Genomic DNA, 13,486 nt, shown 5'->3' with positions numbered 1-13,486 from the left:
TGCTGGCCTGATCCCTCCCAAATGCCCTCCCCTGCTGTCCATCTTGTGGTGGCCATCTTGTATCCACATGGGGACAGCCATCTTGTCTGTTGGAGTGATGGTCAATTTGCATATTACTCTTTTATTAGATAGGATTTAGATATGAAAATACAGCTGTTTTGAAGTTTTGTTTTGATTCAACCACAGACACCATCATGGTTCTCAGACTGCTGAAGTCATAAGGGAACAAGACAGATTCTTGAATTTCATATCCCAAGGAAGTAGAACCTTTTTTCAGCCCCATCCCACACACTATAGTCAGGTTTTTACTTTGAAGAGACCCTTACCAATCTATTTAAAACAAAAACACCTAGATGAAGAGTACTGATCCCTTGTAACTATTTCCAAGAAGCACAAATACTGGCTCTAGTCTTTAGCATATACTCACTTTTAGGGGTTTGTTGTTGTTGTTAATCTTCAACAGAGGATATTTTTTCACTGATTTTTTAGAGAGAGTGGAAGGCCAGAGTAAAAGCCAGTGATCGTCACTAAGGAGGAATGTTGTTTCTTCACAGAAAAGCCAAATAGTTGCGGTAAATCAAGGATTCCCAAGGCTGCTGTAGAAGCTTCGTATTAGGAACAGAACTTAGTCTGAGAATAAAGGAGTTGATATAAAAGAGGGGACTGTGTCCTCAGCAGTGGTTCTCACATTGAGCATCAGAATCACGAGGAGGGCCTGCCAAGATGCAGACTGCTGGGCCCAACCCCAAAGCTTCTCATCCAGTAGGTCAGGAGTGGTGCCGGGAATCTGCATTTCTACAACATTCCTAGGAAATGCTGATGCTGCTAGTCTGAGGCATATACTTTGAGAATCACTGATTTTGCCTATAGTGTATCTAGAGTTGTCAATGAGAACAGAGACAAGTACAGAAATTCACAGGTAATGAGACAGTATATAAATAGAATATTGCCATAATGTGCACTAAGTAGAAGGAATTAACAAAACTAAGTACAATTCACCTTCAATGCAATTGAAGGTTCTTATTAGATTACAGATGACAAGCTCTCTCCTATCCTGACTTCAATTCCCTCTCCCCCTCAATTCTAGGTATAATCTAAAAATTTATTCCATATTTACAGAGCATTTACCATAATTTGCAATTTTCAGGTGAGTAAAAAGTATGAACCACAATGCAAAGTTATCTACTAGAGAAAAAAGACTTGCATCTTCTTGGATCTCCCCCAAGAGGAGGTTCATTGCTGTTTTAATATATATATATTAATATATATATATATATATATATATATATATATATATATATTTGTTGATTTCAGAGAAGGGAGAGAGAGAGAGAGAAACATCAATGATGAGAGAATCATCGATCGGCTGCCTCTACAACTACAAAACAGCAATGAACCTCCTCTTGGGGGAGATCCAAGAAGGCGTCTCTGGAAAGGTGTATAAGTATGAGAATAATAAGTAGGATTTAAATAGGTAGAAGGGGATAAGAGGGTGATTTCAGGAAGAAGGAAAATTCACAATCAAAATCAAAAGAAAAAAGATTAAGCAACATTCGGGTATTGGCTGCTATTCAGGACACATGGCCAGAGGTAGTGACAATGAAGTAATAAGGTAGTTGAAGTAATATAACAGAAGGCCTTGATCTTACTAAGAGGTTTGAACCTTACTGTGTCTAAGTTAGGAAAGGAAGTGTAAACTTGTGCCTGTAAATGATGGGGATGGGGCTGGTTGCAGAGTCAGAGGTTCTGGCTCTTGAAGTCCTCACCTTGTGTATTCTACCCACACATGCCTAAGATCTCACAAGGCAAGTTGGCACACACAACACTCGACTAAAAACAAAGCCCTCTGCAGAACTGCAATTCAATAATATGGTCAAATTCGCTCTTTTCTAGCTCTGCTCAATTCCATCTTGAACAAATCTCTCTCCTCATAAATCCTAATATTGAATGTAATTGCAAGTGAAAATAAAGGGAGTAGAACGTTTAAGAAACAGCCACTCGTTTACTTTCTGGTCTCTTTTCCCTGGCTTCCTGCCAAGTAGCCCCTATTATACATGAAAAACAACAAACCCCCCCAACCTTTTAAGATGATATCACATTCTAAGGAGATGCTACATTGTCAAAAGACACTGGAACTAGTAGTCTTATTCAATGTAACACATTTTTGTGCACTTTATACCTTAAAACTAATAGAGTTTACTTCTGAGAAACATTCAGTGAGTTCCAAGAGAATATAATACTATCTTTCAGTGACAATTAGAAATTTTCTGTTGGACATAAACAATATGCAAAAGAACATTAACCTGCACCTGCAACATTATAAAATTGAACAGCTAGCAACTTCGACTCAAGCCTGAACATTTAAAAAGGGCAATTAATTCAACAAATAAGTTACTAAAACATTTTACAATTCTAACAAATACATTATCAATACCTCCTCCTCTCCAACAAAAATCTCATTTCATAGGTTCCTTTCATTTAACAGTAATAACCTAAATCTAAAATTACAAATTCAAAAAGAAATTCTAAAAATTAAAGTTTTAACAGCCACAATTACTGAGCTTTTAAAATACCAAAAAATCTGCCCTAGCCAGTTGAGCTCATGGATAGGGCATCGGCCTCGGGACTGAAGGGTCCTGGCTTCGATTCCACGCCCAGCTTGAGGGCTCAATCCCCAGTAGGGGCGTGCAGGAGGCAGCCAATCAATGATTCTCTCATCATTGATGTTTCTCTCTCTCTCTCTCTCTCTCTCTCTCTCTCTCTCTCTCTCTCCCTTCTCTGAAATCAATAAATATATATATATGTTTATTAAAAGTCTGTATTCATAACCCAACCTAAAACACAATTTATATAAATACTTGGCTTACACAAAGATCATCAGCCTAGGTTTTAAATACTCTTATATCAACTGAAAAGAAAATATCAACAGAAGTCAATCTTTCCATATTCAAGGGCAATGTGTTCCAATCTTACCTTATAATAGAGAAACATGCAAATTGACCGCACCTCCGCTATGCCCACGATTGGGCCGGCAGGAGGCTGGGGGCGGGACTCCGGGTGGCATATCCGCCGTTGAGAAGATCAAGATGGCGGTGCCCATGCCGCCGCTCCTGGGGGTGCCTGGGGCGATCGGCACCCCGGGGGGCATGGCCGGGCCCATGCCGCTGCTCCCCGGGGTGCCTGGGGCGATAGGCACCCCGGGGGGTGTGGCCGGGCCCATCGGCACCCGGGGGGCGTGGCCGGACCCATGCCGCCGCTCCCGGGGGTGCCTGGGGCGATCGGCACCCCGGGGGGCGTGGCCGGGCCCATGCCGCTGCTCCCGGGGGTGCCTGGGGCGTGGCCGGACCCATGCAGCCGCTCCCGGGGGTGCCTGGGGCGATCGGCACCCCGGGGGGCGTGGCCGGGCCCCTCCCGCCCCTCCTGGGGGTCCGGGGGTCGATCGCCCACCTGGGGGGGCGTGGCACGGCTCCTCCCACCCCTCCCGGGGGTCCCAGGGGTCGAGGCTTTCCGGGCCTTGGGCACCAGCGGGGAGCCTGCACAGATCGCAGGAAACCACTGGGGGTCGGCTCCTGTGATCGGTAGCAGGGACGCTGGGTGCGGCGAGCCCAAGGCCAGGAAAGCCTGGGGCGGAGGCTTTCCCGGCCTTGGGCACCAGTGGGCAGCCTGCACGGATCGCAGGAAACCACTGAGGGTCGGCTCCTGCGATCCTTAGCAAGGATGTTGGGTGCCGCCGAGCCCAAGGCCACCGCCCGGGGCCAAGCCCCGACCCTGAAAAAGGCAGAAGGTGGTGGCCACAGCCAAGAACTGGGTCCCTGGTGCCAGCAGAAAACTGGTGCAGGCAGCCAGGTGAATGAAGGTCTATTGCACGAATCTTCGTGCAAACAGGCTACTAGTTTTTAGTATAATGGAGATCACTAGGCTAGTACTACAGAGATGTGTTTAGTTTCAACTGTCACAAATTGGCCAAATGTCTCTTCTTACTTGGGTTACTGTTATATAATAACTTGACAGGCCTTTGTCCCTGGTTCCCCAGTGGGAGACTCTAAACTCTTGGAATTTCACAACTGGTTAGTGTTTCTGTTAACCATAGTGGATCCCTGGGACCACATCTACCGTATTTTCCAGCGTATAAGACGACTTTTTTAACCCAGGAAAATCTTCTATACGCCCAGTTGTCTTATACGCTGGAAAATACAGTGTATGTATATAAAAAGCCAGCAACCGGAATGCTGTAACAACCGGTCACTATGACCACTGCTGCCAGCAAACTGGCCAGATCCAGGGGTGGGCCGGTGGCCAACCTCCCACGGCCCCTCCTCCTGGCTGCCCTGCCCCTGGTTGGCCTCTCCCACCCAATAGAGGGCAGGGCGACCGGCCAACCCCCCTGCGGCACTCCCCCACCCCCGGCCAGCCCCAATAGGGGGTGAGGCCGGCCAGCCAAACTCCTGCAGCCCCTCCCCCAATGGGCTCCCACCACCCCAATCAGCCCACAGCCCCTCCCCCCGCCCGACTTCTCCCCTACCCCAATCGGGGACAGGGCCTGCCAGCCAATCGCCCGCGGTCCCTCCCCACAAGCCGGCCCAGCTCCGATCTGCTGAATTGGGGCCGGGCCGACCAGACCCCACCCGTGCATGAATTAGTGCACTGGGCCTCTAGTATTTTATATTAACAGGTGACTCCCAGTACACACTTAGTTTCAGGATGGGGTGGGCCATGCTAGAAAGGCTAACCATGTGATGAAGGTTGGGGCTTTGAGCCACATAAAGCCTGACATCCCAGAAGAGGAGAGGGGCTGGAGGCTGAATTAAACTCTGTGACCAATGATTCAATCATGCATATGTACTAAGAACTGTACACTAAGGCTTGGGGTGAGCTTCCCTGGCTTGTAATCCTGTATCGATGTGGTGGGAAGATGACTTTCTGAGGACATAGAAACTTCATCTATGGGACCCTCCCAGGCTTTTCTCGATGTATCTCTTGATTTGGCAGGTCCTGATTTGTATCCTTTACAATAAAACTATAACTGCAAGTACAACACCTTCCTGAGTTGAGAGTCATTTTAGCAAACTATGAAACCTGAGCAGGTAGTGGGAACTTCCAAATTTGTAGCCAGTGGATCAGAAGTACAGGTGGCCTGGTTGCCCTGTAACACTTGGTATCTGAAGTGGAGTTTGTGGGCTGTGCCCTTAACCTGTGATGTCGGCCCTAACTCAGGGTAGTTGGTGCTAGAACTGCATTACAACTATAAAACAGGAAATACTGCCTTACCTCTCGTCTCAGGACTCTTAGGGGAATCAAATGAGAAAAAGTCAAATGAAAGCACTTGACACAAAGCATTCCAATAAGTAAAGGACTTTTTTGGTTAAGCTCTCAATATTGCCAATAGTCACCAAGCAATAGAGCTTATTACAAGATAAAATTCAGAATTTGGTGAAAAACATTTAGAAGAACAAGGCATCAGCTCTGGCCGGGTGGCTCAGTTGGTTGGAGTGTCATCCAGTACACCCAAAGATTGAAGGTTCGATTCCCAGTCAGGTTCGGTGCACAGAGGAGGCAACCAACTGATCAATGTCTCTCTCTTAAAAAAAAAAAAAAAAAAAAAAAAATCAGTAAAATTTGTTTCAAAACAAACAAACAGAAAAACATATCCTCGGGTGAGGATTAAAAAAAAATCATAATTTTAATTACATAATTCAGACTTGTGCCTAAATGATAAAAGTATATTAAGTCCATTCTCAAGTGCAGAAATGGGAGTTTAGAAAATGTAAGGTTCAGCTATTTTCTGACTATACCACCAAAAAAGGTCATTTTAACCTTGGTTATGATCAGGAATGACTGAAGCTAATACGCAACACTTTGGTTATCAGATACTGGCTTCAAATAAAATTTATTCGTATCACAACCAACTTTTTCGCCCATCCCTAACCAGTCTTTTAATTCAAGCATAAAACCAAGAGACCAGATTGGTCTTTCAAATACTTCTCAAACTATCCTATGTGCATAAAGAGAAAGCATAATTTCTAATTGCATTACAGAGCACAAGAACTTTCCTGTTACTTTATAGCCAGTGATTTTATTTTATTTATTTATTTGTATTGATTTCAGAGAGGAAGGAAGAAGGAGATAGAAACATCAATGATGAGAATCACTGATCAGCTGTCACCTGCACGCCCCCTACTGGGGATCAAGCCCGCATGTGCCCTTGACTGGAATCAAACTTGGAGCCCTTCAGTCCACAGGCCGACGCTCTATTCACTGAGCCAAACCAGCTAGGGGAAAGCCAGTTATTTTTTTTAAAAACTCTCAAAATTCTCTACCCTCCTGAAAATAAGGTACTAAGTATACATTGATCTTTCCCTGGGTGACAAAGGGGGCAACTTATTATTGTAGCAGAAAAAATGGTCTTAGAGAAAACAAAAATCCCCTAGGTTCTAGTCCTATTTCTCCTCTTTATTAGTCAAATGAGTCTATGGGTCTCATTTTCCTCCAGGAAAATATAAGGATATGGTCTCCAGCAAGCATGTCAAACTCAGCCAGCGGGCCGCATACCTCTTTTAAATAAACAAGGCATGCAGCCCATTGGCCACGAGTTTGAAGTGCTTGGTCTACAGAATCTGTAAGGTTCAATCTAACACCAGCATTCTGAATCTACTTAAGTGATGAGAAGTCAAAAACGCCTAACTTCAATATTCTTCAAATTTCAAGTCTTGCATACAGATGTCAAAAATCATTAAAGCTTACCATGGTGCAAAACATTCTATCACATGTTCCTCCTCACTTACTAAAAACAGAGATAACAAAAATTTGCTCCACATCAGCATCATTAATTTCTGTTAAGTATTTACTTGCTACCTGAAATTTATTTCAGCCTTAAGTAAATTTAAAGATATTCATGTTTTCTCAAATCTGGAGCATCATATCATTATATACAAAACCTTTTCAAACTATTTACAAAGCTGACCTAAATGACACATGATGCTTTTGACTCATTTTTTAAAAATATAGTTTTTATTGATTTTCAGAGAGGAAGGTAGAGGAAGAGATAGAAACATCGATGAGAATTATTGATCAGCTGCCTTCTGCACACCCCCCACTGGGGATCGAGCCTGCAACCCAGGCATGCACCCTGACTGGAATCAAACCTGGGACCCTTCAGTCCACAGGCTGACGCTCTATTCACTGAGCCAAACCAGTCAGGGCTTGACTTCTTTTTAATAACTTTAATAATTAGGAAAAATAAATGATTTTGCTATCATCAGCCTATTAAAATGTTTCACATTTATAGAATATACTAGAGGCCTGGTGCACGAAAATTTGTGCATGGGGGGGGGGGTGTCCCTCAGCCTGGCCTGCACCCTCTTGCAGTCCAGAAGCCCTCAGGGGATATCTGACTGATGGTTTAGGCCCTGCCCACCCCACCCCCCATCGCCCCTCCGCTGCTGCTGGTCACTGCCGCCCCCCCCCCATCACTGTCTCCTCCCTCTGCCCGCTGGCACACGCCTTAGTTGGCCTGGCACTGCCTGCTCGCCAGCCCCATCCCCCACCAACCGGTCGTTCCACTGTTGGTCAATTTGCACATTACGCTTTTATTATATAGGATAGGCATCTCAGTATAGCAGTAGTTAAATAAAAAAATTATATTAAAAAAAAAACACCTTAGCCACAAACGATAATGAAACTGCCAGTAGTTAAGAGGAAGAACACAAATGATGTGATAACAAATACTGGCAAAGTGTCCAAACAGAAACTTTGTTTTTATGTGCATCATAGCAAAGTGGTTATAAACTTGGGCTCATGGAATCAGGTGGAAGTAGACTGAAATCCTGGCTCCTTTGTTACCGGTGGCCTGGCCAAGTAACATCATCTATAACTATGCCCACCTTATATGGTGATTATGAATATTAAATAAGACAATGAACTTTAGTAAAGACCCTGACACACAATAAATACATAATAATTTAGTAATTACTATGAAATTTTGGAACAAATGTTACACAGAGCAGCAGTATTTAGTTGTTGTTTTTAAAGTTTAAGGCCCAAAGATTAGGATCCTATTGGTCGAAGTTCAAACTTATAAATAAAGCATAATAAAACATAATATTCCTCCAAAGAGGCATTTTATTAAAGATAAGTGAACTAAGTAAAAATAACTGGTGTTATGCAAGTGCAATTACCATAGGCAGAATCTTAATTTCTAAGAATAATTCAATTTGCATTAGCTCAAAGTATCTATTGTTACTAAGTTGCTTGTCCCCATCAATTCTTTCCTATTTCTATAAATGCTAGAGTTCAAAATACACTATGAAAAAAAGAAGAGAAAGGAAAAAGATACAAAGTACAACTGGATTACTATAAACCCCAGTTAAGAACCAAATACAATTTGGGGGGAGGGGGAGACCAAAATGAAAGGCAGAAATTGAACACATTGAAGATAATAAAAATATCTCCTTTCCCAAATACTACAAGACTTATACTTCAACTGGACCTTCAAGGATTTTCCTGTCTTCAGCCTCCTGCAAGTCATTTCATCACCACAATCATATCTCCAGTGGAACTTCAAAGAGAAATATATAAAAGCCACTCTGGTGGGCAGCTGTCGAGATAATCACTCTAAGCATCTTCCACATATCTAAGAATAAAAAGGCTGACTTAAACATTAAGACCAAATACTGGTAACCATTCTCAGCAATTTATTTTTTAATCCGTTCTAGACATCCACAAAATACATGTATTTAAAAAGAAAGAGTTCAATAAATCAGCAAAATATAAAATTCAACTGATTATACCTTTATCTCATGCAAAAACACAAAATCTTAACTGAATACTCCAAGCTAATTTCAAACATTGTTTTTAAAAACTATAAAACCCTGTGCTAAGCACTTTACATATATTAACTCAATTATTACTCACAATAATCCTATGAGTTAGAAATGATTGCTTGCATCTTACAGATGAGCAAACTGAATCACCAAGATATTAATTTGCCCAAGGCCACACAATCAGTAAATGGTAGGAGCCAGGATTCTGACCCCAGCACCAATGTTTAAATCAACTTAAACCATTCATTCATTTAACAAGTTTTACTGAGAACCTACTATGTGCCAGGCACAGTTCTAAGCACTGGGGATAGAGCCATGAACAAGTCAGACAAGGTCTCTGCTCTCTAGTGGGGGAGGGAGGTAGGGTCTTAGAGCAAATGGGGGAAATTAATAAGTGACTATTGTATATTTGCCTAGTAATAAATGCTGTGGAGAAAAATAAGGCAAAATGAAAGAATCGAAGTGACAGAGGGAGGGGCTGGCTTCTACTTTAGAAATCAGGGGAGGACTATCACCTCAGATAGTCCTCCCCTGGACATCTGAGCACCGAACAGAAGATGTAAAGGCAAGATAACAACCAGGAAAAGGGGTGGCCCAGCTAAATGAACAGCAAGTGAAACACCCTACGGTAGGAACAGTTTGGTTTTTTCAAGAAATGGCAAAAGGACCTATGGACTGAGGCAAGGTGAAGAGTCACCTGCTAAGAGATAAGGTTAGAATTAGCAGCTATCAAACCATGTAATGCCCTGATGGGCTGTGGTAAGGAGTTTGGATTCAATTCTAAGGGTTACAGGAAACATGGGGAGGATTTTGAGCATGATAAAGAAAACTGATTTATGTCTTTAAAATAAAATCACTGTTATGTGGGGATTAGTAAGACAGGGAGCAAAAGCAGGACGGCAGGGAAGGCAGGCACTGTTGTGACAGTGTAAGGAAGACAAACTGTTTATACACAGATGAGATATTAAAAGGAGAACATGAAACCTGTCTCTAAAAAAGACATTTTTTAATATTTCTCCTCCCCTCACCCTGGCTGATGTGGCTCAGTTGGTTGAGCATCATCCTGTGCACCAAAGGGTCACCAATTGAATTCCAGTTCAGAGCACATGCCCAGGTCGTGGATTCCAATCCTGGACAGGTGTGTACAGGAGGCAAATGATCAATGTTTCTCTTTCTCCCTCTCCCTTCCTCTCTTTCTAAAATCAATTAAAAAAAAAAACCTCACATAATTAAAAAATATACGGTATATTCCTCCTCCTCTCACTCCCCATTCCTTACATAATTTTGAAAATCAGAGATAATTTTTTAATATCCATGTTAATGCTTCAGATAGTGCTATTCTAGGAGGAAAAAAGATTATTTCCTTCATTTGTAAATGCCGTTTAATATACTCTATGATATATAATATGCCACATGCACTCATATAGTCTTGAGAAGCAGAGAGAGCTTTACTGCTCTTCAGTTTAGGATTCATTTATCTATTTGGAGACAAGAGGTACCTATCACCTCTTCTAATTACATTTTTCTTCTAATGCTTTGTCTCCAGCACATCCTGACTCACTTTAGATTATGAATTATAATAAAGAGACATTTTCCAAAGGAATTTGTATTTACTGAGCTTCACTATGTACCAGGGATTCACTAGATGCCTTAGATTTAATTCATTTAATCCTGAGCTACCCAAGGTGGGAGTGAGGTCTTCATTCTACAAATGAGAGGGAAAAAAAATCAGATATTAGTAACTTAAATTGCCCAAGGTCACACAGCTAATGGACAGAATCAGAATTTAAATCTACATGTAAGTCCAAAGTCCCTTTCTACTATAGCAGCTATCAAAGAAAGGATATCAGATATATATGACATGGAGCCTTCTAAACTTACCCTGTTTTTTTAATAGTCACCCAAGGATATGATTGTATTGATTCTAGAGAGGAAGGGGGCGGGAGGTAAAGAGAGAAACATCGATGTGAGAAACATCAATCAGCTGCCTCCCGAATGCACCCCAACGGGAATCACACAAAGCAACCTTGGGAATGTGTCCTGACCAGGAATCGAACCCAGACCTTTCAGTGCACAGGGGGACACTCCAACCAAATCAGCCACACCAGCCAGGGCCCTTCCGGACTTCCTGTTAATGACTAGGCTGTTACAGGTGAGGACAGGGTTTCTTCTCTCATGGAGAATCTGAGTTTTGAAGTTAGAGGTGGGAAAATAAGAGTGGTCTTACATATTCAAACACACTATCTTGAAAAATTACTTTCTACTTGAGACTTCATAGAAATTAACTCCAAAAGAATGAGTCCCACCTTTTTAGGAAAAAAAATTTAAATATGTAACTTATCATAAAATAGGTGAAAAGTTCTATGACAAAAGATACACTCTGCCCTTGAGACTACAAGACATTCTGAGCCCTGGCCAGTGTTGCTCAGTGGTAGAGCATCAGCCCACGCACGGAAGGGTTAGTCTTGGGTTTTGATTCCTGGTCAAGGGCATGTACCTGGGTTGCAGGTTTATCCCAGGCCTTGGTAAGGGGCTTTCGGGAGGCAGGCAATCCATGTGTCTCTCTCTTTCTACCCATCCCTCCCTTCCACTCTCTCTAAAAATCAATGGGAAAAATAACCTCAGGTGAGGATTAAAAACAAAAACAAAAAAGGCAGTCAGAGAAAAAAAAGGATGTGGATGAAAAGATATAAAAAGGGACAAATAAGTAGACTAAAAATTGAATGGAGGTCATTAAAGATGGAGAGTTACGGGGGGGAAAAGGAACTTGGGGTGAGCTTGAAGAGTCCAACATAGGAAGTAGAGGCAGGGACATGCTGGCAGTATAAGGCCAGGCTACCTGGGAAGGCAGAGATGGTAAGTTTAGAAAGCAGGTAGAGGCACACCAGATTGGGCTGCTGTGCGGGCCACAGGGAGAAGCAGTTTTGTCCTACCCTACCCAAAGAGGAAACAGCTCCTTCTCCAAGACCAAAGCGGAGAAGCCAGAGACCAGGCGGACACCAGAATTAAGAATTACCACATAAAGTCCTTAACAGTTAGTTACAAGCCCTTTATGGTATGTAATGGTCCACGTTATTTTTACCGAAAGGATAACCATTTCCACCCTGTACGTGACCCGAGAAGCCTGGAAGACAGAAAGAGAAGACTTACACCACCTGTAATTTCTTTTAATAAGGGGGAGGCAATCAAGGAGTGATACATTAAGGTATTTCTTTACAAGTTGGGTTTAGGTAGTGAGAGCAGCTTACTACGGAAGGAAATGCCCTCTCCGTGTACACAGGGACTGACTGGTTTAACAGGAAGTGCAAGTGTGAAAGGGGCACTTCTAAGGACAGGTAGGAGGTGCTCTACGTATTAAGGCAACAAACCAGGAGGAAAAAATAAGTGCACAAACGCTGTCTTCAGATATTCCGACCCGATTCTGGGACCCAATGCGGGGATGTTTGGTGCAGGGGGACACCCAGCGCCGTGGACACCCTGCGCCGCTCCGCGAACCGGCGAGCAAACGCGCGCACGAATGAATGGCGCGGCGCGGAATGGCCGGCGAGGCGCCGGCGCAGGAGAGGGAGTTTGCGGCGCGGCCGGAGCGGTGCCGGGAGGCGTCCGCGGTTAGGGGTCGGGGGACGCGGAAGGCAGGGCCGCGGGCGCCAGTCGTCGCGTGGCGCCTCCGCGGGACGCCCAGAGAGGGGCCGGGCCGGCCGCGCCATGGCGGAGGAGGGGAGGGAGGTCACCGTTACATAACCCGGCGGCCGCCGCGCCACAGGCGACCCGGGCCGCCAGGCCGCGCGAGGACAGCCGCGGTGCCCGGACAGCGCGCCTTCCCGCCCCGCCTCAGCCGTCCGCGCTCGGCCGCCACCGGACCGGGCTGCGGCGCCTCCGGGCTGCGCGTGTCCGGTCCCGCCCTTCCCCCCATCCCGCCGCCGGCCGGGATCGCTCACCTTCCACGTTGCCCCACACCACCATGCCCGGCGGCGCCGCCTCGTCCGGCCTCGCGGGCCCCGGCGCCCCCCGCCGCCGCACGGTGCGCTTGCCGGGGCCGGGAGGAGGGCCGGGGAAGGAGTCACACCGCCGCGCCGCGCCGCGCTACGGTCCACGCTCGCCCCACGCTCAAGGAGGGCGGCCCTGCGCGCTCCGCGACAGACCCCGCCCCTCCCCCTCAGCGGGCGCGCGCCACAGCCTCGCCCCGCCCCCTCAGGCCGGATCGCTGGCTCCGCCCTCGCCCCGCCCCCTCAGGCCGGATCCCTGGCTCCGCCCCTGCCCCGCCCCCTGCGGGCGGCGGCCAGCTCTGTGCGCGCTGCCGGCTGAAGCTGGCCCCGCCTCACCCGCACTCACTCCCGCGCGGCGCACGCGCACGCGCCCGCTCCCGCCTAGCCTGTGGCGACCCCCCGAACGCCGGGAGCTGAGCCTCGAAGCTAGGCGACCCTCCCTGGCCCCGCCCCCCTCACGCCGCCGGGAGAGCGCCGCCGCCGCACGTGACCGTCTCACTGGCGGAGGCGGGGGGAACGTGGCGTGGGCCAGCCTTTCGCTTCGCGGAGCCCGCCCCGCACCCTATGACCTCCACGCCTCCAGCTGGGATCGCTGCTTTGGACTGAGCGCTGTCCTTCAGCGAGTCTCCGCCGCCCGCGTTCCGCTCCGGACGCTACTGTCCGAGAGGGCACAAGTGCAAG

General features: G+C 46.0%; 1 protein-coding gene across 3 annotated transcripts in view; it reads right to left on the bottom strand.

Annotated features, from left to right (window-relative positions):
* Positions 1 to 12,951, bottom strand: part of REV1 (REV1 DNA directed polymerase) — a 115,081-nt gene extending 102,130 nt beyond the window's left edge. For 2 of the 3 annotated variants that reach the window (XM_079792361.1, XM_079792363.1), the window contains exon 1: positions 12,758 to 12,951. The gene's annotated coding sequence lies outside the window, so the exon portion shown is untranslated. Of the gene's footprint in view, positions 1 to 427; positions 1,210 to 12,757 lie in introns of those variants that run through there. The other variant, XM_079792362.1, reaches the window with a different exon arrangement.
* Between the last annotated feature and the right edge of the window lie 535 nt (positions 12,952 to 13,486).

Source organism: Cnephaeus nilssonii (assembly GCF_951640355.1).
Source record: "Cnephaeus nilssonii genome assembly, chromosome: 15".
Lineage (NCBI taxonomy): Eukaryota > Metazoa > Chordata > Mammalia > Chiroptera > Vespertilionidae > Cnephaeus > Cnephaeus nilssonii.
The sequence above is the reverse complement of the archived record's forward strand: the minus strand, read 5'-3'. Positions and strand labels throughout refer to the sequence as shown.